Raw genomic sequence first — 22,553 nt, 5'->3', positions numbered from 1 at the left:
TTCTTCACAGAGAGAGAAAGAGCAATTCTCAAGTTCATCTGGAATAACAAAAAACCCAAGATAACCAAAACAATTCTCAACAATAAAACATCTTCTGGGGGAATTACCATCATTGACCTGAACCTATACTACAGAACAATAGTGATAAAAAACTGCATGATTTTGGTACAGAGGCAGACAGATAGATCAATGGAATAGAAATAAAGTCCCGAAATACTCAAGATAATAAAAAAAAATAAAATAAAAAAAAAAAGAAATAAAGTCCCTAAAATAAACCAACATGTTGGGAGCGATGCCCTTGAAGCCCTCCATTGTTGATGTTATTATTATGGTTAGTGTTAAGTATGACTGGGTTCATGGAAAATCCCCAGCCAGCTGCAGAAGACTAATAGAAATCTGGTGGTCAAGATAAATAATAATATGATAAATTCTCCTGCTGACTAATAATATGACAAACCTGTGACCTTTCTAACATCCTGTCAACATCAGCCGATTCCGTGACCACACAAATACTGTGTCCTTGGCCTTCGTAAATGTTTCACATTTCCCCCCCTCCCTCTGTTACCCATGTTATGGTATAAATTCAGCCTTGGGGAAAAATAAAATTGTTGCCTTCATCAGAGTCTTGTCTTGGTGTCCTTCTTTGTGTCTCTTGTCCCCCATTCTCTTCCAGGTACCCTCAGCACCCTGTCGCTGACACCAACACACCCATGGACATTTGTTTTTTGAACATAAAACATACAGTGGGAAAAAACACAGAGTTGGGGAAAAAACAGCATCTTCAACAAATGGTGCTGGTCTACCTCGCAGTTTGCATGTAGAATTCAAATTGATCCATATTTATCACCTTGTATAAAGCACAAGTCCAAGTGAATTAAGGACCTCAACATAAAACAAGATCCACTGAGTCTAATAGAAAAGGAAGGGGAAAATAGCCTCTAGCCCATTGACACAGGAGAAAATTTTCTGAACGGATCACCAATGGATCAGGCTTTAACATCAACAATTGACAAATGGGACCTCATGAAACTGAAAACTTGCTGTAAGGCAAAGGACACTGCTATTAGGACAAAAGGGCAACCTCCAGATTAGGAAAAGATCTTACCTAATCCTAAATCTGATAGACGGCTAATATACAAAATATGCAAAATAACTCAAGAAGTTGGACTCCAGAAAACCAAACAACCCAATTTTAAAAATTGGCTACAGAGCTAAACAGAGAATTCTCAACTGAGGAATCTCAAAGTGCAGAGAAGCACTTACACAGAGAGTGTGTCAAAATTAACAAAATCAGAAATGAAAAGAGAGACATAACTACAGATTCAGAGGAAATTCAAAAAATCATCAGATCTTACTATAAAAACCTATATTCAACAAACTTGAAAATCTGCAGGAAATGGACAATTTCCTAGACAGATACCAGGTACCGAAGTTAAATCAGGAACAGATAAACCAGTTAAACAATCCCATAACTCCTAAGGAAATAGAAGCAGTCATTAAAGGTCTCCCAACCAAAAAGAGCCCAGGACCAGACGGGTTTAGTTCAGAATTCTATCAGACCTTCATAGAAGACCTCATACCAATATTATCCAAACTATTCCACAAAATTGAAACAGATGGAGCACTACCGAATTCCTTCTATGAAGCCACAATTACTCTTATACCTAAACCACACAAAGACCCAACAAAGAAAGAGAACTTCAGACCAATTTCCCTTATGAATATCGACGCAAAAATACTCAATAAAAATCTGGCAAACCGAATCCAAGAGCACATCAAAACAATCATCCACTATAATCAAGTAGGCTTCATCCCAGGCATGCAGGGATGGTTTAATATATGGAAAACCATCAACTTGATCCATTATATAAACAAACTGAAAGAACAAAACCACATGATCATTTCATTAGATGCTGAGAAAGCATTTAACAAATTCAACACCCCTTCATGATAAAAGTCCTGGAAAGAATGGGAATTCAAGGCCCATACCTAAACATAGTAAAAGCCATATACAGTTGCTAACATTAAACTAAATGGAGAGAAACTTGAAGCAATCCCACTAAAATCAGGGACTAGACAAGGCTGCCCACTCTCTCCCTACTTATTCAATATAGTTCTTGAAGTTCTAGCCAGAGCAATCAGACAACAAAAGGAGGTCAAGGGGATACAGATCGGAAAAGAAGAAGTCAAAATATCACTATTTGGAGATGATATGATAGTATATTTAAGTGATCCCAAAAGTTCCACCAGAGAACTACTAAAGCTGATAAACAACTTCAGCAAAGTGGCTGGGTATAAAATTACCTCAAATAAATCAGTAGCCTTCCTCTACACAAAAGAGAAACAAACCGAGAAAGAAATTAGGGAAACGACACCCTTCATAATAGACCCAAATAATATAAAGTACCTCGGTGTGACTTTAGCCAAGCAAGTAAAAGATCTGTACAATAAGAACTTCAAGACTCTGAAGAAAGAAATTGAAGAAGACCTCAGAAGATGGAAAGATCTCCCATGCTCATGGATTGGCAGGATTAATATAGTAAAAATGGCCATTTAACCAAAAGCGATCTACAGATTCAATGCAATCCCCATCAAAATACCAATCCAATTCTTCAAAGAGTTAGACAGAACAATTTGCAAATTCATCTGGAATAACAAAAAACCCAGGATAGCTAAAACTATCCTCAACAATAAAAGGACTTCAGGGGGAATCACTATCCCTGATCTCAAGAAGTATTGCAGAGCAATAGTGATAAAAACTGCATGGTATTGGTACAGAGACAGACAGATAGACCAATGGAACAGAATTGAAGACCCAGAAGTGAACCCACATACCTATGGGCACTTGATTTTTGATAAAGGAGCCAAAACCATCCAATGGAAAAAAGATAGCATTTTCAGCAAATGGTGCTGGTTCAACTGGAGGGCAACATGTAGAAGAATGCAGATCGATCCATGCTTATCACCCTGTACAAAGCTTAAGTCCAAGTGGATCAAGGACCTCACATCAAACCAGATACACTCAAACTAATAGAAGAAAAACTAGGGCAGCATCTGGAACACATGGGCACTGATAAAAATTTCCTGAACAAAACACCAATGGCTTATGCTCTAAGATCAAGAATCGACAAATGGGATCTCATAAAACTGCAAAGCTTCTGTAAGGCAAAGGACACTGTGGTTAGGACAAAACAGCAACCAACAGATTGGGAAAAGATCTTTACCAATCCTACAACAGATAGAGGCCTTATATCCAAAATATACAAAGAACTCAAGAAGTTAGACCACAGGGAGACAAATAACCCTATTAAAAAATGGGGTTCAGAGCTAAACAAAGAATTCACAGCTGAGGAATGCCGAATGGCTGAGAAACACCTAAAGAAATGTTCAACATCTTTAGTCATAAGGGAAATGCAAATCAAAACAACCCTGAGATTTCACCTCACACCAGTGAGAATGGCTAAGATCAAAAACTCAGGTGACAGCAGATGCTGGCGAGGATGTGGAGAAAGAGGAACACTCCTCCATTGTTGGTGGGATTGCAGACTGGTACAACCATTCTGGAAATCAGTCTGGAGGTTCCTCAGAAAATTGGACATTGAACTGCCTGAGGATCCAGCTATACCTCTCTTGGGCATATACCCAAAAGATACCCCAACATATAAAAAAGACACGTGCTCCACTATGTTCATCGCAGCCTTATTTATAATAGCCAGAAGCTGGAAAGAACACAGATGCCCTTCAACAGAGGAATGGATACAGAAAATGTGGTACATCTACACAATGGAATATTACTCAGCTATCAAAAACAATGACTTTATGAAATTCGTAGGCAAATGATTGGAACTGGAAACTATCATCCTGAGTGAGGTAACCCAATCACAGAAAAACACACATGGTATGCACTCATTGATAAGTGGCTATTAGCCCAAATGTTTGAATTACCCTAGATGCATAGAACACATGAACCTCAAGGTGGATGATCAAAATGTGAATGCTTCACTCCTTCTTTAAAAGGGGAACAAGAATACCCTTGGCAGGGAATAGGGAGGCAAAGATTAAAACAGAGACTGAAGGAACACCCACTCAGAGCCTGCCCCACATGTGGCCCATACATATACAGCCATCCAATTAGACAAGATGGATGAAGCAAAGAAGTGCAGGCAGACAGGAGCCGGATGTAGATCTCTCCTGAGAGACACAGCCAGAATACAGCAAATACAGAGGCGAATGCCAGCAGCAAACCACTGAACTGAGAACAGCACCCCCATTGAAGGAATCAGAGAAAGAACTGGAAAGCTTGAAGGGGCTCGAGACCCCTTAAGAACAACAATGCCAAGCAACCAGAGCTTCCAGGGACTAAGCCACTACCTAAAGACTATACATTGACTGACCCTGGACTCTGACCTCATAGGTAGCAATGAATATCCTAGTAAGATCACCAGTGGAAGGGGAAGCCCTTGGTCCTGCTAAGACTAAACCCCCAGTGAACATGATTGTTGGGGGGAGGGCGGCAATGGGTGGAGGATGGGGAAGGGAACACCCATAAAGAAGGGGAGGGGGAGGGGTTAGGGGGATGTTGGCCCGTAAACCGGGAAAGGGAATAACACTCAATATGTAAATAAGAAATACTCAAGTTAATTTAAAAAAAAAACGTTAAAAAAATGTTCAACATCCTTTGTCATCAGGGAAAAGCAAATCAAAACCATCCTGAGAATCCACCTTTCTTCCTTTTCTGTTTTCCTGCAAATAGCAACCTCCTCCATGTGTAGATATATTTGATATATTTACAAGAAATGTTATGGAATATAATGCTACATTAAGATAAGTGGATTGTATGCCAAACTATTATGGCAGATAAACTTCTCTATTAAAAAAACACAAAAATCACAATACCTTTTTTTCTGCTTTTAAAGACTTATTTCCATGACAATAAAGTATCCTGAAGAGTCCAATAGCTCATCTCTTCAATTAAGTACTTTGTCTCAAGAAAACAGATGATTTCGTTCTCCTTCAAGTATTTATTATATCCTGCACAAAACCTGCTACAAAAATCAGTTAAAATGAAAATATCCATTAGAACAATGAATTCTGTAGAAACAAGTACCAGAAGATTTTTACCATAGTAAGTCTTGAAATAAGTAATTCCTCTACTGAATCACCATGTATCTTGAATTTCAATATTTTAAAATAGTTTTATTATGATACACAAAAGAAGTAAGAGAAAATTAGTTATCACCTTGAATAATTATAAAAACGTCCATGATTACTTGAATAAAACCAAATTTATGATCCTTCCTTATTAATTTGGTGGTATAACTGATTCTAGTTTTTTATCAAAATAATTATTTAATTGACAATGTTACTACATTTGGGGTTTATTGTATGAGAGAAGAATAAAGAAATCAGAAAATAATGCAGTCACTGCTTTCTGAAGATTTTTTTGAACAGATGTCACTTTCTAGGAAGATTATTCTTTAATCCTATAATATGATAACATTTTAAAAATAAAGTTATACTGAAGTAAAAGCAACATTATGCACTAATCTGCATCCTTGTCTAAAAAGGAGAATGTCAAACATGTAATGGCATTTCCAAAAGAAATTTATATAAAATGAACTTTGTTTTTCTGGTTATGCCTTTAGGTTATTTTAACTGAATAAAGTTGACCTTCCCCAAGATTTATAATATTTCACCCCTTTACTATCTGTAGAAAAGGGTATACTTTCAACAATGATGAATGTCTGAAGGTAAAAATGGGTTTAGCTAAAATTAACATCATTTACATACAATAAGTTTCTTGTCAAATTAATACCTAACAGTCTATTAAAGAATCCATTAAGATACAAGTACTTAATAGTGATGATTTTATTAACTTACTGAATTTCATTTATTCTTACATATAGGTGTGTTGTTATCTATGCATTCATTTGTACATAAATGGATCATTGAACACACACACACACACACACACACACACACACACACACACACCATCATTTGATTCTGAGAGAAAACGAAGACAATATCCAATATATTATAAAAAAATATAGTGTACAAGGAACATCTAAATTATCCTCTTGAGTTGGAGAATATATTGTTGTTTTGATCTCCATCTCATAATGAATTTATTGTTACTTCAATGTAGTCATTAGATTACATTCAAATATATGTAGTATGCCAAGCAATGTCCTAGGCATTTGATATAGAACCCCTATGTTTAATCTTTACCCCAAAATACAAGTCATTGTAATAATCCTCATTCATAGAATGAAGAGATTAAATTTCGGAATTGCAGGAACATCTGGGGGATGCACAAAATGTGTTATTTTGAATAGAGATTTTGATGATGGTCTACTGCTGAACCTCTACCGCAAGAGGGGACACTTATGATTCATCTTCTGTTTGTCACGGTTCTCTTGTGAGGCAGTTTAGTCACATGTCAGGCTAACCCTAAAATGGTCATAAAGTCCGGGGATTCACAGTTGGGAATCTAGGATCTGTGATCTTAAGCAGCCCTGTGATCACAGAGGGAGGACAGGTTATTAGTTATTCCCAATTTGAGTTGTCAGAGTTAGCAAACGAAGGTTTGCAGAACCTAACATAATTTGAATTTCAGATGAAATATGCATTTCACATAACGCCTGAAATGAGCATACACAAGAAATCGTTTATTTGAAATTCAAACTTAAATGGCTGTCATGTGTGAGGGCTCAACAACATATTTGCACTCCTCCTCCACATGTGTATGAATACAAATTCCCAACAACATATTTGCACTCCTCCTCCACATGTGTATGAATACAAATTCCCACGTCAAACGGAAAAATCAGAAGAGATATTTAAAATAATTTAGTTTCATTTGTTTTGTTGTGAATCGTTTTGTTTGTTTGTTGTTAGCTTGGGTCAAGTTATTCCTATGTTGCCCAATCAATCTGCCTGCCCCACAATCTACCTGCCCCAGGCTTCAAAGCACTGGGACTTCAGGAGTGACCAGGTTTTAACAACCATATCACAGGAAATGACGGCCAAGTGTGATTAGAGATGGAAACAAAGAAAAGTTTAAAAAAGAAAACTCATCTGTAAATTGAGACATGAACTCAGTCTGTTTTTACCTTTTGTAAACATGCCAGTATAAAGAAAATGTCGGTGATGTGTTAAATAGTTTGGCTTTATAAATAACATTCATCTTGGATCTTGATATTATGGAAAGAGGAGAAAACCATTCTTATAAGATTGCTCGGAGAGCAAAAGAGAAAAGGAATACATAAATTAGGTTTAACAGCCCATTTTTCTTTTGAGGACCTAGCCAAAGTTCTCAATTTTGGCTTTTCAATTGTATCTCTAATGATTCACGTTATTCTGTATTCTGTGCTCTTTTTTCAGACAACTCCATTTTTTGTAGAGAACATGAAGTTTGAGCTAAACCCCTTTTCTGAAAGTGTTTTTATTCTTCTTTGTAAAATTATGGCAAAACGGTCCATCTCCTTGGTGATTTTGCCCTTAACATGCTCTTACTCGCGTATTGATTCCTATTTCAAACTCTCAGTTGAGCTCATGATTGTGCTTCCCATCTGGGGAGGTTAATTTGACAGGATTTAGAGTCTCTAAATAAGTCTGTAAATAAATCTGTTTATGAGGAAGTGTCTAGACAAGGTTTGCTGAGGTAGGAAGACTTCCTTCCTAAATGTAGGCAGCACTACCTGGTGTCCTGGGGTAGAAAGGGGAGAGATGGCTGGGAAGAAGCATGCACTTATCTGTTTCCTGACAGTGGATAGAGAGCGACCAGATGCCTCCTGCACATACACACTCCCGTCTTGCCTTCCCAGCCAAGATGGACTGTAACCCTTATAACTGTAAACAAAACTAAACCCTTCCCTAAGTTGCTTTTGTTAGCTAGTCTGTCACAGCAATAAGGCAGATAACTCAACACGTCATTATAGACTCCAAAACCATCCTGAACTTTAGTGGTGCACTAAATAGCATAGCTATTCTCTGCAATGGGTTAGGCTGCTGCTGCTTTTATCCTAATGCTAAATACTGGCTTGACAAGATATGGTTGCCACTCACATACACCAGTGATGCTATGTGAACCTTGTTCTCCAATTTAACTGGTCAATAAAAGGCTAGAGCCTGTGATTGGGCAATGGAGGGAGAAAGGTGGGACATGAGGATTGAGTGATGGGGTTGCAACTAGAAAGAGAAGAGGAAGAAAGAAAGCAAGTGGAGGAGGCCACCGTGAGAAGAGATAAATCATGAGCACACGGTTCAGGAGAAACAAAAAGTAACAAGCGACTTTATAGCTGGGGGAAAAGTTAGTATAGCTCCAATCCTGCCCAATACAGGCTTACTGATTGTAAATAAAATACCTGGACTGTGTGTTTCTTATTCGGGCTAGCTAGGATTATAAACCCATTCTACAGTTCTCTACTGTGAAGTTCTCTGGGTTGGTTCTTCTGGAAGGCGAATTCCCTCTGCTTTGCTAAATGTTGTACACTTCTTGAAAATTGAACGAATATTTAGATAACCAAGTTATATTTCATTATGTCAGAATTTGGGATCCAAGAAAGCAACACTTAGCCCATGATACTTCCTGTCTAACATCATTAGCTTATTTGCTCCTGACAGTAGCAACTTCTCTTTATTAATATTCTCATACCCAAAAGGATATGGGCTACATGCAGGGACATGACTTACACATTAAAAACTTCCATTTGCTTACTGCAATTCAGCTAATTTGTCCACCTTTTCTACCTTTCCTTACTAACTTATATTTTCTATAACATAATTAAAATTTCTCCTTGAAAATGTCCTGTATTCCATGTTTCCCCTTCCCCCCCCCAACCTATTCACATATAGCAAAACTCAAATCGGATTTACCCAAGTGCCCAGATAACAGTCTTATCCAAGTTTCCAAGAGATCAGCAGAATGTTGCCTGAAGTGACATGAACATGGACTGCTCTGTCTCTGAAAATTTAACTATAAGCTTCCAAGACACCTTCAGTCTTGCCTGACTCTATTGTCTATTATGTGTTATGTACTTTTTAACTAGTCAGTTTATTTCTCTATACTTCTATCCACCTGGTTCCACCTCATCCTAAATATTTCCAAATGTCTACACAAAACCCAGCCTCTATCATGATTTCATTTCATTTGCTGCCTTTGATCTGCTGACATTTTCCAAAGCTTTGTCTATGATATATATTCAAAATTGTATCACTTCACCGCTCTCAACCATAAAAGAGGAAAGAATCATGGGAGATTTGGTGGCTGTTTCAACAATTAAAAACAGCCCAAGTCCAAGTACTCCCGATTTCCCAATGCGAGATTATGAACACATAGATATTTAAATGATCATGAGTTACATGCTACATTGTATGCCCAAGGGACACATATCAGAAATAAGTTAAACATTGATTTTAGGTAAGGAAAAAATGGACTGTGAGGAAATTGTCTCTATGTTTGGAATATAATCAAGTTTCACTGGCTGAGTATGGTGCACTGTGAAAATTAAAGTACATGTGTGAGCTGGAAAATTTTCAGTAATGAAAGACAGATGAAAGATAGGTTATGCAATTCTGAGACCCTTGGCTTGAGAACAGTATAGGGATAAGGTTCCTTCTTTCACAGAACCCAGTTTACATTATGAAAGATGAGAGATATTTTACACCAAGATCTGAGAGAGAGAGATAGATAGAGAGAGAGAGAGAGAGAGAGAGAGAGAGAGAGAGAGAAATCCCTAAACACATTTATAAATAAATCTTGGTGACTTGATGTGTGCTGAAACCATGCAGTGTATTTCAATTGTCTCTATTATTATCTACACCACTCAAAAATAGTGAGAAATGAAAGAAACAGGCTGTTACTGTTCTATAATTACTGTGTGTCCTGCTCTTGCTTTTAGAAATGTATCAAATGCTTCAAAATAGAAGAATAGCATTATCTTAGGCTTTGAAATGGGTGGCTGTGTTTCAAGTTAAAATCAATGGAAGCATTATTGATCTAGTATCTTAGTATAAGACATCACATCTTAGACCGAATAAACAGTTCTCTGCACCCAAATCCCGTGGGAGGGAGAGCTGAACCTTCAGAGACACAGACACGCCTGGGAGACCAGAGGAGGCTGCACTCTGTGCACGTCCAGACGCCAGAGGAGAACACCAAGCATCATCTGGAGCCCTGGTGCTCGGAGGCTCCCGGAAAGAGTGGCGCAGATCTTCCCGGTTGCTGCCGCCGCGGAGAGGACTTGGGCAGTGCCCCTCGAGCAGACTTGAGCCTTGGAACCACAGGTGGGATCAACTTTTCCCCTGCAGGAAACCTGCCTGGTGAACTCAAGACACAGGCCCACAGGAACAGCTGAAGACCTGTAGAGAGGAAAAACTACACGCCTGAAAGCAGAACACTCTGTCCCCATAACTGGCTGAAAGAAAACAGGAAAACAGGTCTACAGCACGCCTGACACACAGGCTTATAGGACAGTCTAGCCACGGTCAGAAATAGCAGAACAAAGTAACACTAGAGATAATCTGATGGCGAGAGGCAAGCGCAGGAACCCAAGCAACAGAAACCAAGACTACATGGCATCATTGGAGCCCAATTCTCCCACCAAAGCAAACACGGAATATCCAAACACACCAGAAAAGCAAGATCTAGTTTCAAAATCATATTTGATCATGATGCTGGAGGACTTCAAGAAAGACATAAAGAACTCCCTTAGAGAACAAGTAGAAGCCTACAGAGAGGAATCGCAAAAATCCCTGAAAGAATTCCAGGAAAACACAATCAAACAATTGAAGGAATTAAAAATGGAAATAGAAGCAATCAAGAAAGAACACATGGAAACAACCCTGGACATAGAAAATCAAAAGAAAAGACAAGGAGCTGTAGATACAAGCTTCACCAACAGAATACAAGAGATGGAAGAGAGAATCTCGGGAGCAGAAGATTCCATAGAAATCATTGACTCAACTGTCAAAGATAATGTAAAGCAGAAAAAGCTACTGGTCCAAAACATACAGGAAATCCAGGACTCAATGAGAAGATCAAACCTAAGGATAATAGGTATAGAAGAGAGTGAAGACTCCCAGCTCAAAGGACTAGTAAATATCTTCAACAAAATCATAGAAGAAAACTTCCCTAACCTAAAAAAAGAGATACCCATAGGCATACAAGAAGCCTACAGAACTCCAAATAGACTGGACCAGAAAAGAAACACCTCCCGTCACATAATTGTCAAAACACCAAACGCACAAAATAAAGAAAGAATATTAAAAGCAGTAAGGGAAAAAGGTCAAGTAACATATAAAGGCAGACCTATCAGAATCACACCAGACTTCTTGCCAGAAACTATGAAGGCCAGAAGATCCTGGACAGATGTCATACAGACCCTAAGAGAACACAAATGCCAGCCCAGGTTACTGTATCCTGCAAAACTCTCAATTAACATAGATGGAGAAACCAAGATATTCCATGACAAAACCAAATTTACACAATATCTTTCTACAAATCCAGCACTACAAAGGATAATAAAGGGTAAAGCCCAACATAAGGAGGCAAGCTATACCCTAGAAGAAGCAAGAAACTAATCATCTTGGCAACAAAACAAAGAGAAGAAAAGCACACAAACATAACCTCACATCCAAATATGAATATAACAGGAAGCAATAATCACTATTCCTTAATATCTCTCAACATCAATGGCCTCAACTCCCCAATAAAAAGACATAGATTAACAAACTGGATATGCAATGAGGACCCTGCATTCTGCTGCCTACAGGAAACACACCTCAGAGACAAAGACAGACACTACCTCAGAGTGAAAGGCTGGAAAACAACTTACCAAGCAAATGGTCAGAAGAAGCAAGCTGGAGTAGCCATTCTAATATCAAATAAAATCAATTTTCAACTAAAAGTCATCAAAAAAGATAAGGAAGGACACTTCATATTCATCAAAGGAAAAATCCACCAAGATGAACTCTCAATCCTCATCTTCGATTGGTTTATATACAAGTGTGCAATTTCTAGGCTTGAAAGTAAAATGATGCTATCTGGTGCTGGATAAAGGAGCCTTATTTTTTATTATGGCAGCTTGCTATTTTTGTAACATGGTGATTTGGTTGAACACAATAAAGTACAGTAGTAACTGATCTCCCCTTCTTCCTGGATGAGTGAGGAGATGATTAAATGTTGATGTCAGCATCCTTGAGCATATTCAGATGAGCTTCTGCTTCTGTTGAAAAGGATGCTGTGTTTGATTGTGGTCCGAAGCTTTGAAGCACTACTTGGCATCTCCTTCCTTGGAGGTCTCACTGTTTAAACATAACATATTTGATAGCTTGTTGGTAAGGTGAGGTCCAGCTTGTCTCCACTAGGTCATCTTCATGTGAATCCGGTGGTTATACGGTTTTGTTCTAGGGATATTTCATTTTTTTAATAACGGTTTTAGCTGACATTCATGGAGAGAATGAATCCTTAGAACTGTGCCACTAGTGAAAGGAAATCCTGTCTAGAGTATGTTTCTTTACAAAGCTGTGTCACACCATCCTTTGGGCCCTCTGCTGGAAAAGTAGAATCAAGTCTCAAATAATGCCTTTTAAATTGTATCCTCTAGTATTATAGATGTAGGACAGTACTGTATCATACCTCTGTGGATGTAAAATAGCTTGTACCTGCTTTATGATACGTAGTAGTGACCGTGCTTTATCAGAGCTGTTTTTAATGATGTTGCTCAGAATGTTTTCTTTCCAGATGATGATTGAGAAGCTAATTTTAAAAAAATGGTGCCAGGTACCACAAGAGTAACAGAACTGTGCTGTTTTCTCGGGTTTTGTTTTTTTACTTTTTTTTTTTAATGGAGTGTGCTGGATGTCTCTACAGTTTTGTTCAGATGACTGCAGAACCTGGAAAAGCTGTTGCTGCTGTTGATGCATAACACACTGCTATTATTGGTCTTTTTATATAAATATAAATATATATATATACAGTTATATAATTTGAATTTTTTGAAACTTTAGCTGTGCTGTCAACTTTGGAAAAAAGTATCCCCATTTACTGTGTTGAGTTGGCACTGTACAGAAATTAACAGCCATATTGGTCTAGAAATGTTGAACTTAAGTTTTTTCCATTTGTACAGGAGTAACACACTGTATTAAATATGTAAGGTCTTATCTACGTGGGTTTGATTACAAAAACTAATAAAGTATTCTCTAAATTAAAAAAAAAACTCAGGGGACAACAGATGCTGGCGAGGATGTGGAGAAAGAGGAACACTCCTCCATTGTTGGTGGGATTGCAAACTGGTACAACCATTCTGGAAATCAGTCTGGAGGATCCTCAGAAAATTGGACATTGAACTGCCTGAGGATCCAGCTATACCTCTCTTGGGCATATACCTAAAAGATGCCCCAACATATAAAAAAGACACATGCTCCACTATGTTCATTGCAGCCTTATTTATAATAGCCAGAAGCTGGAAAGAACCCAGATGCCCTTCACCAGAGGAATGGATACAGAAAATGTGGTACATCTACACAATGGAATATTACTCAGCTATCAAAAACAATGACTTTATGAAATTCGTAGGCAAATGTTTGGAACTGGAAAATATCATCCTGAGTGAGCTAACCCAATCACAGAAAGACATACATGGTATGCACTCATTGATAAGTGGCTATTAGCCCAAATGCTTGAATTACCCTAGATGCCTAGAACAAATGAAACTCAAGACGGATGATCAAAATGTGAATGCTTCACTCCTTCTTTAAAAGGGGAAGAAGAATACCCTTGGCAGGGAATAGAGAGGCAAAGATTAAAACAGACACAGAAGGAACACCCATTCAGAGCCTGCCCCACATGTGGCCCATACATATACAGCCACCCAATTAGACAAGATGGATGAAGCAAAGAAGTACAGACCGACAGGAGCCGGATGTAGATCACTCCTGAGAGACACAGCCAGAATACAGCAAATACAGAGGCGAATGCCAGCAGCAAACCACTGAACTGAGAATAGGACCCCCGTTGAAGGAATCAGAGAAAGAACTGGAAGAGCTTGAAGGGGCTCGAGACCCCATATGTACAACAATGCCAAGCAACCAGAGCTTCCAGGGACTAAGCCACTACCTAAAGACTATACATTGACTGACCCTGGACTCTGACCTCATAGGTAGCAATGAATATCCTAGTAAGAGCACCAGTGGAAGGGGAAGCCCTGGGTCCTGCTAAGACTGAACCCCCAGTAAACTAGACTCTGGGGGGAGGGCGGCAATGGGGGGAGGGTTGGGAGGGGAACACCCATAAGGAAGGGGAGGGGGGAGGGGGATGTTTGCCCGGATACCGGGAAAGGGAATAACACTCGAAATGTATATAAGAAATACTCAAGTTAATAAAAAAAAATAAAATAAAATAAAAAAAAAGAGTTATAAGAACTACTCTCAGTCTAAGGGTACATGGATGAGCATTAAAGCATGTTACCCTGCAAGAACAAAGCCCTGTTTTCAGTTTGTAGAATAATGTTATTTATATAATAATATAAATAATAGAATTAATAGAATGATAAAATTAATTCAGTTAAATGCAATTGGTCCTTACCTGTTCCTACTGCTGACACCTTCAGACATAGATTTAGCCTATATTTTTCAGGAGAGGATTCTAGGAGGCCCACTGATTAGCAACCTTAGTTTCACTGGCTCCTTCTTATAGGGTCTATAAATTCACTTACAGGGCAGTGGAGGAGACACAGGAGAAGTCAGAGTCTACAGACCAGGTTTGCAGTTGTCTAATTCAGGAGAAAATTCACTGTGACTGACACTCCAGACAACCTGGCATAACATTGTGATAGAAACTGAAAAGCAACATTCTGTCCCATGCACCTGTGGGCTAATTAAAAATGTCTAAAATACAGACTATTGGTTTTAAAAAAAAAAAGACATCACATCTTCACCTAAGCTATACATCTAAAACAGATTATAACAGCCATATCAGCCCAGAACAAATGTCGTTGAAGGAATCCGAAAATAAAAACTTAAGGTATGCAGCCATCCAAGATATGACTTATTCATGCATTTATATTTTTAGTGTCAGCACTGAAACAGAAATTCTATTTTATGTTGGATTTGTCTTTCATGTATTTTAGGCATCAAGAATGAAGTGACAGATGCCATCAGTTATAGCACGACTTTAATCTTTAAAATGCCCCATGAGTTTCCCATATATGTTCACAGAGAGACAGTAATGTTTGATAAATACAGAAGGTTTCACATTGTCTAGTGATAGTCCACTCAGCATACATATCCCTGGTTCTAAGGGTCATATGATAGGTGAAATATTCATATGCACTTGAAAGTCCCCATTTGCCATTTATCCGCTATACCTTATAGTTGGAGGACAGGCACCACAGTTGAAATAAAGACAGCAGTGTGCTGAGATAAAATATATTTAAATCAAAAGGAGTTCACCTAACGGGACCCCCGTTGAAGGAATCTTAGAAAGGATTGAAAGAGCTTGAAGGGGCTTGAGACCCCATATGAACAACAATGCTAACCAACGAGAGCTTCCAGGGACTAAGCCACTACCCAAATACTATATATGGACTGACCCTGGGCTCCAACCTCATAGGTAGCAATGAATAGCCTAGTAAGAGCACCAGTGGAAGGGGAAGCCCTTGGTCCTGCCAAGACTGAGCCCCCAGTGAACGTGATTGTTGGGGGGAGAGCGGTAATGGAGGGAGAATGGGGAAGGGAACACCCATATAGAAGGGGAGCGGGAGGGGTTAGGGGGATGTTGGCCCAGAAACTGGGATCGAAATGTAAATAAGAAATAGTCAAATTAATAAAGATGGGGAAAAAAAGGAGTTCACCTGATTAGCTCAAATTTTCTTCCCTAAATCTCTAAAATTTTGTTTTAATTCTATGCATTGTCATGAGTAGGGATCATGTATTCTTGCCTACTCCTTTTTAAGAAATGGGTTTAGAGCCTTCATCAAATGCTAGGCACTATGCTAAAGGAGCTTGGTACTATTATTAACTCCACATAGCTGGTACGTTTAGAGTGTAGGCAAGTTCACAGTTAGAACAAGAGGCTGTGGTGAAGACATAAATTTCCAGAATAGATTCGAAAAGCAAATATTTTCCCATTGAATTTTAAGAAGTTTTTTTCTTCCAAGGAACAAATGAACAGAGCCCACGAGAACCCTTTTTCATGTTTAGACTAAAAAAAAATGACTGATACATATTCCTTTTATGAAAATAAGTCGCCATCCTATGAAACTGATAGGTTATATTGATATTTTAAAAAGATGATTGATCAAGATACAGTTTCTCAAATGTCATATCATCATTCCATATTCTATGTACTGTTTTGTTAATGTATTTTGCCCATATTTGCACAAAACATTTGAGGTATTCATATGAAGTATCAATTATAAAATCTAAAATATCCCTCCTTAGCTAAGTGTGGATTATCACATTCAAAGAATACTGGAAAACAGTCTATGCTGATGTATATATTAACTACATTCTGAAGTTGGCACCAGGCCCCGGAGTAGTTGACCAACACAAAATGTATTGCATGTATTTATGTGTGGTTTTGCTTTGGTTTTATATTGGTATTGTTTTTCTTGTTGTTTTTCTTTGTCATTTGTTTATTTTGATTTATGATTTTGGGGGTTTTTGATTTTGTTGTTTTTCTTGTTTGTTTTGAGACAGAGAAAGAAAGAACATTAACTGTGGTGGATAGGGAGATAGGGATAACATGAGGGCATTGGGGAATGGGAAAACATAATCAAAATATATTGCATGAATAAAATCTTAATAATTTTTCCTTACTGAAATAGATTTCTTTATACTATATATCCTGATTATGGTTTCTCCTTCCTTTATTCCTCCCAGTCCTTCTCCCCTCCTCCTGGGATCCCCTTCTTTATATCTCATTAAAAACCAAACAGGCATCTAGGGGAAAATAATAAACAATATAAAACAAAAACAAACATATTAGAATAGGGAAAATCAAATAAACAGAAGGAAAAAATGCCCAAGAAAATGCACAAGAAGCATAGATGCAGAGACTCATTCATTCTCACACTCAGGAATCCCACAGAAGCTCAAGACTGAATATAGATAGATAGATAGATAGATAGATAGATAGATAGATAGATAGATAGATAGATAGGTAGATATAGGTAGATATAGATATAGATATAGATATAGATATAGATATAGATATAGATATAGATATAGATATAGATATAGATATAGATATAGATATAGATATAGATATCAAATGATCTATAGGAGAGAGATACAGACAGAGAGAGAAATGAAAATCAGATGAAATCATTCCTGATGATACTGTTACATTCATAGATTGGTGTCTTATCCAATCATCATCAGTGAGGCTTCTTCCAGCAGCCTATAGGAGCAAGCTATATTATGCAGAAAGTCTAAATTGGAGAGTCTCCATAGGGTCCCTGCTCTCAGAAATCCAGGAACCCCTCAGAAGAGGAGGAAGGAAGATTGTAGGAGACAAGGTGAATGGAGAACCCCAGAAAAACATGGCCCACTGAATCAACTAAACAAGGCTCACAGAGACGTAGCAAGCGTGGGCCCTGCAAAGGTCTACATCCAATCCTCTACCTCTGTATGGCTCTTAGCTTGTCGTTTTGGTTGTTTGTTTGTTTGTTTTAATTTTTTATTAGATATATTTCTTTACTTACATTTCAAACATTATTCCCCTTCCGGTTTCTTGTCCATAAGACCCCATTCCCTCCTCTCCCCCTCCCCCATACAGGTATTCCCCCCATACATCCCCCTTATTGCTCACCCATATTCCCCTGCACTGGGGGTCCAACCTTGGCAGGACCAAGGGCTTCCCCTTCCACTGGTGCCCCAACAAGGCTATTCTCTGCTATATATGCAGTTGGAGCCCTGGGTCAGTCCATGTATTGTCTTTCGGTAGTGGTTTAGTCCCTGGAAGCTCCGGTTGTTTGGCATTGTTGTTTTTATTGGGTTGCAAGCTCCTTCAATTCTTCCTCTAATTCCCCTAAGGGGGTCCTATTCTCCATTCTGTGGTTTGCTGCTAGCACTGACCTCTGTATTGGACATGCTCTGGATGTGTCTCCCAGGAGAGATCTATATCCAGTCCCTTTCAGCATGCATTTTCTAACTTTATCAATCTTATCTAGTTTTGGCGGGTGTATATACATGAGCCACATGTGGGTCAGTCTCTGAATAGCCATTCCTTGAGTTGCTGCTCTAAACTTTGCTTCCATATCCCCTCCTATGAATATTTTCCCCCTTTTAAGAAGGAATGGAAGCGTCCGCATTTTGGTCCTCCTTCTTGTTGAGCTTCCTGTGGTCTATGGATTGCATCTTGGGTAATTCGAGCCTTTTGGCTAATATCCATTTATCAATGAGTGCATGCCAAGTGTGTTTTTCTGTGATTGAGTAACCTCACTCAGGAGGATGCTTTCTTGTTCATTCCATTTGTCTATGAATTTCATAAAGTCATTGTTTTTGATAGCTTAGTAATATATTCCATTGTGTAGATGTACCACATTTTCTGTATCCATTCCTCTGTTGAAGAGTATCTGGGTTCTTTCCAGCTTCTGGCTATTATAAATAAGGCTGCTATGAACATAGTGGAGCATGTGTCTTTGTTGTATGTTGGATTCTGGTCTACACCCAGGACGGAACTGAACTGGCCAGACAGCTCCCTGCGCCCAAATCCTGTTGGGGAGAGAGCTAGACCCGAAGAAGTGTGGATACTCCTGAGAAGTCAGAGGAGACTACCCTCTGCCCACAATCCAGACCTAAGAGAGAATCACATAGTGCCAACTGTGCCTGCTGGGTGCAAGGGCCTACACAAGCAATCAGGGGCAGGACCCTTTGATTCCTGCCCACACCTAGAGCTGGAAGAGTGTCTCCAGAAGTGCCGCCACCTTGTCGTTTTTGTAGGACTCCTCATAACGAGAGCTGGTGTGTCTCTGACTCTTTTGTGTGTTTCTGGGGTTCTTCCTACATTTGGGTTGCCATGCCCAACCTCTATATGAAGCCTTTTGTCATGTCTTCTTTTGTCCTGTTTGGTTGTTGCCTCTTGGAGTCCACTCTTTTCCTGAAGGGAAACAGAAGGGGAATGGATTTGAGGAAGAGGGAACTGAAGGAAAGCTAGGGAAAGTGGAAAGAGGAGAAACTGTGGTCAGGATACATTGTATAAGAGAAGAATCTATTTTCAATAAAAAAAGTAAAAGTTAAATAAAAACACAAATTAAAGAATAAAAAAATATATTTTAAAGGAAAACACCCTGGTATGACATTATGATGATTAGAGGCCACTGAGTTCTTCTGTTAGGCAGCTAAGGTGTAGCTCAGAGCAAGAGTGTTTTCCTAGCATGCACACAGCCCCAAGTTAAATTTCCAACAACACATAAGAAAAGAAAAGCATAAAACAAAACATCTTCAAAAAGCCACTTCATTCCAAAGAAAAGAAAAATGAGCAAATAATCTGAACATATATTTATCAAAAGACAACCAAATAAGCAATGGAAATATGAGAACTTACTTAAGGTCGTTAAGCAACAAGGAAATGTATTGCCATTTATATGCAATTTATAACAATTATCCCTTCCTTGAAACAATACTTTCTCATTTTTGATGTCAGCTAATTACAATAATTTGGCACATGTTACTTGATTGGATCCTATTTTCCATTTTTATTGTGCGTGTTTAATTCATCTATGCTGCATACCGTTTATACCACCTCTTCTCATTTATTTTATTTTATTTTATTGGTAAAGAATGTTTTACTTGGGGTTATTTAAATAACCCGATGTTATAAAATTTCTGGCAGCCATGTTCTTGTAAACACACGCAAAAGGTTCTCCAGGGAATAGGTTGGGAAGAAAATAATTGTTTTGCAGTCCATCCTCTGAACATAATAATGCTATGCTGCTTCCCAACATGCTTATTCAAAATTAGCTGTATTTTTTATTCTTGTCACACAGCCTTTATTTTTAAAATTTTTATGCCCTAAGGAGAAAGGACAGTTAGCTGCATCTCTATTCAAATTTTTTAAATAATAAGTGAGGCAGATTTTCATTCTATTTTCTCATTGGTCATTTGATTTCCCATTCTGTTAAGAATCTAGCTAAGCCTTTTGCTCATTTTTTCATTATTTTTTTTATTTTTAAATGCCATATGTACATTTTTTTAAAAAAAATCAGTCTTTAATCTTTTTTATAGTCCAGACTTCATCACCCTCCTGGTCCACCCTCTTACTGCTCCACATCCCACACCCTCTCCCTCCACCTCCAAGAGAATGTCCCCCTCAACCTCCTGCTGCCACTCCACCAGACCTCCCCACTCCCTGGAGCTCCAAGTCTCTCAAGAGTTAGGTGCATCTTCTCTGACTGAGTCTGGACCCTGCAGCCATTTACATATTCTTATTTCCATTGAATTGTGAGAATTTCTTAGTTATGTGCATGCTAGTTTATTAGTTATATTACAGCCTCTTTATGAACATATGGTATGAACATAAATTATTAGTGGATTTGAGTAATTCATTCTTTAGATGTCATAGAAAGATAAATCGATCTTTTCCTTTAAGGATTTTCATGCTATTTTGTTGGAAGTGTACATGCATGCATTTAGTGTCTTTTAATAAAAACCATTTCCTTTTTGCTGCCCTCCAGTGTCTCCCCTATTCTCCCCACCACAATTCTTTCTCAACCCCATGAGCACTTCACTTACAACCAGTAGTCTATGTTACCTATGTGTGGATGGGTATAGAAGAACCTACTGGAGCATGGAGAGCCTCTCAGAGCTGCATCCCTGAAGAAAACTGGTTTTCTTTCTCCCAGAAGCCATCATTTGTCAATCTTACCTCCATGACAGGTGGGATCTCCTAAGCCCTTTTCTCAATCTACTTTAGCCTGATTGATGTTGTGTGGGTCCTCTGCAAACAGTCATAGCTGCTGTGAACTCATGTATGCAATGACCCTGTCATGGCCAGCAAATAGTGTACCTCTGCTACCTCTGGCTCACCCAGGCCCACCTTCTGTGACGGTTCTTAAGGCTCATGGGTAGATTTGATATGTGTGTCACATTCACATCTGAGCACTCTACAGTCTTATTCTCCACATGTTGGGCAGTTGTGGATAGCTACTCGTTATTCTCTACTGTCCAAAGAAGATTCTCTGATAGAGGCTTCCATGCTTTAATAAGGAAACTCTGTATATCCTAATGACATGAAGATATTGTTACTATATGGTCTAATTGAAATTTTACTTACCTGCACTTGACATGCGAGCACAGTATGAAAAATAAGTCACAACTTTCATTGATTTCTTGACTAAGATTCAATGATAATATCATTATCACTTTAACAAATCTTTTCTTCTCTTATTTAATTTCAGTGGCACCTCTGTTTATATATAGGCTAGGTTTTGATTGCTGATCTCTGTTGTATCTCAGAAAATCTATCCAAAAAAGCATACTTTTATTTTTTAAGTTTAAAATGTATCTTAATGTGTCCAAGACACTTCTCATCGACAGTCATGTCATTTTTCCTTCAGTAAGGCCTAGAACTTTGTGCATTTCCATGGAAATTATGAACCTTCCCCTATTAAAAACAAATCTATAATAATCTCAGTTGGACCTAAGTGATGATCTAAACCACTGTGTAAGATGACTGACATCTTTATTTTATAATTTATCATTATCATACTTTATTGTTTATTTACAGATTTTAATGGGTGTTACATGTGTTGTAATATAACTCAAGAAATTGTGTACATCTTCGTTAAAATTCTCAGACATTGATATTTTTAAATCTGATATCTGTTATATATCATACATTAATACATATGCTAATATCCTAAATTTTGATTTTTTTATTGGCTAATACAACATTAAATATCTACTAAGGAGTACTGCTGTAACTAGACCTTCACTCCAATAATTTATACAATTTATGTATATGAGGCTAGATATACTCAGTATTAGGTCTCCATGTATTAAACCTCGGGCAAGACTTTTCAATTTCCTCTGAAACTTGAGCATTTTCTCAATACCTTATTGGAACCCACTGATTATATTTCAAATTTATAGGCATACTCTAGTTATTACATTTACAGTTTGTAAACTCTTGTAGCTAACTGCTTTTTTTACATTCTTTAAATGAATTACCTATGTTTGCTCTCCTTGTGATCAAAAACAGCAAATATTTATCAGCTCTGCACCCCTTTTCACTCTAAAAGAGCAGCCTTGAGGCTTAGCTTACACTTTATCTTGTTTATCTTTTTATCGTTATACTTGCCTTCTAGCTCAGTAGACGTATTCCTTACATTTTCATACTCTTTCTCATACTGTCTTCAGCCTGTGCCGTAGCATTTCATTAACTATCTTAGACAAATAGGTGGCATTAATTCATACCCTTATTTTTGAAAACTAAGTCTTCAAAGACGCCAATTTCTAATTACTCGTGTAGCTAAACACTTCTGAAAATCTGATTTCATATTTTTCCTACCTAATATTAAGTTGAAAATATTTTTAATTTGTAT

The sequence above is a fragment of the Rattus norvegicus genome, chromosome 7 (genome assembly GCF_021556685.1).
Source record: "Rattus norvegicus strain SHRSP/BbbUtx chromosome 7, alternate assembly SHRSP_T2T, whole genome shotgun sequence".
NCBI lineage: Eukaryota > Metazoa > Chordata > Mammalia > Rodentia > Muridae > Rattus > Rattus norvegicus.
Note: the sequence above shows the minus strand (reverse complement) of the source record.